We start from the raw sequence: 2,371 nt of genomic DNA on the forward strand, positions 1-2,371 counted from the left end.
CTCATATAGTTGGTTTGTATAAAGTTGTTCAGCTGGATAAATTTTTCTAGGGAGAAAATGTGGATGAGAGATGTTTCAAACACTGAGACATACGAACATTGAAAGATGGACAGAGGAAGAGGAAAAAATAAAAGAAAATGTGGAGAGGCCAGTGACATAAAAGGAGAAACAGGTGAATGTGGTGCCAAGAAGATAAAAGAACAAAGTATTTCAAGAACAGGAAAGAGTGATTACTTCTTAGTGCTTGAATAAGATGAGGACAAAGAAGTTTCTCCCCATTAGTAATGTAGATGGCATTTGGTGACCTTGGAAAGAATAATTTCAGTGGAATTTTAACTTTTAATTCCAACTGGAGCGGGTTGAGTTTAGAAACAGAGATAAGGTAGTGGAAACAGTGACTCTAGATGATAGTTTAAACAAGTCTTTTTGTGGTAAAGAGCAGAGAATTTGGGCAGTAACAGAAAGGGAGCATTGGGGTCATGAGAGTGTTGGTTTTTTTCCTCACTTGTATGCTGATAAGAATGATCACTAGAACAGGATAAGTTGGTAATGTAGAAGAGAGTAAGTCCAGAATTCAGAAGATGCTGAGCTAGAAAAAAACTTAAGGACTTAAGAGAAACCATGGACATATGAAAAACCCACAGCTAACATCTTGTTCAATGGCAAAAAACTGAGAGATTTTCTTCTAATATCAGGAACAAGACAAAGATGTCCACTCCACTAGGGTTTAGTCAACATGGTACTGAAAGTCCTAGTGACAGCAATCACAAAAGAAAAAGAAATGAATCACCTATATTGTTAAAGAAGAAGTTAAACTGTCATTTGCAGATGATATTACATTTACATAGAAAATCCTGAAATCCACAAAAATTACTAGAAGTAATAAATGAATTCAGTGAAGTTCAAGATACAAAATGAATACCTAGAAATCCACAGTGTTTCTATACACTAATAACAAAGTAGCAGAAAGAAAAAATTAAGATAACAACTTTATTTACAATTTCCCCTAAAGAATAAAATACCTAGAAATAAACAACCAAAAATGTGAAAGACCTGTACTCTGAAATCTATAAAACATTGATGAAAGAAATTGAAGATGACACAAACAAATGGAAAGATATTCCATGCTTGTGGATTAGAGGAATTAATATCATTAAATGTCTACACTACCCAAAGCAATCTACACATTCAATGTAATCCCTATTGGGTCCCTCTCTTTCTGTTGCCATCTTGGTTCTACCTTCTCTGCACAAAATGTATGGTGAAGCCACAGAAACTATCCCTACTACAGAGTAGGAGTTGCCACAGCTTCAGGCTGAGACAGGGTCTGGAAGAGAATATGACAGTGATGAATCAGTACCAGAGTTCAAGAAACAGGATTCCATACTGGCAACCACACAACCCCAGCTGGCAACAGCAGTGGAAATCGATGAAGAATCAGACAGAAAAGCAAAAATTGAGCTGGAATGAAAAGAAGGCATGGAAGGCATGTCTAAACTGGGTCTTCAACAGGTTATGAGAGTCACTATGTATAAATCTAGGAATATCCTCTTTGTCATCATGTCATCAATGTTTATGAGCCCAACTTCTGATACCTGCATAGTTTTTGAGGAAGCCAAGATGGAGGATTTATTTCAGCAGACACAACTAGCAGCTGCTGAGAAATTCAAAGTTCAAGGTGAAACTGTCTCAAACATTCAGGAAAAAACACAGACTTTTTCTTCTGCCATATTATTAGTTATATAAATGCAACTGATTTCTGCACATTGATTTTGTATCCTGTCATGATGCTGAATTGCTGTATGAGTTCTAGCAGTTCTGGGGTGGCGTCTTTTGGGTTTTCCACATAAAGTACCATGTTGTCTCTGAAGAGTGAGAGTTTGAACTTCTTTGCCATTTTGAATGCCTTTTACTTATTTTCTATACACTAACAATGTCACTAAAGAAAGAGAAATTAAGGAATTGACCCATTTAAAATTTCACCAAAAATGATAAGATACATAGGAATACACCTAACCAAAGGAGCAAAGGATCTATACTTTATAAACTACAGAACACTTATGAAAGAAATTGAGGAAGACACAGAGATGGAAAAATATTCCATGCTCATGGATTAGAAGAATAAACATTATTAAAATGTTTATGCTAAGACAGGAAACAACATGTGTTGGAGAGGATGTGGAGAAAGGGGAACCCTCTTACACTGTTGGTGGGAATGCAAGTTGGTGTAGCCACTTTGGAAAACAGTGTGGAGATTCCTCAAGAAATTAAAAATAGAGCTTCCCTATGACCCTGCAATTGCACTACTGGGTATTTACCCCAAAGATACAGAAGTAGTGAAAAGAAGGGCCATCTGTACCCCAATGTTTAT

General features: G+C 36.3%; 1 pseudogene; it reads left to right on the plus strand.

Moving 5' to 3' along the window:
* The first annotated feature begins 1,254 nt into the window (after nt 1–1,254).
* Nucleotides 1,255–2,371, plus strand: part of LOC111160934 — a 3,138-nt pseudogene continuing 2,021 nt past the window's right edge.

The sequence above is a fragment of the Enhydra lutris genome, unplaced genomic scaffold, assembly GCF_002288905.1.
Source record: "Enhydra lutris kenyoni isolate GAN:26980312 unplaced genomic scaffold, ASM228890v2 scaffoldscaffold79, whole genome shotgun sequence".
Classification (NCBI taxonomy): domain Eukaryota; kingdom Metazoa; phylum Chordata; class Mammalia; order Carnivora; family Mustelidae; genus Enhydra; species Enhydra lutris.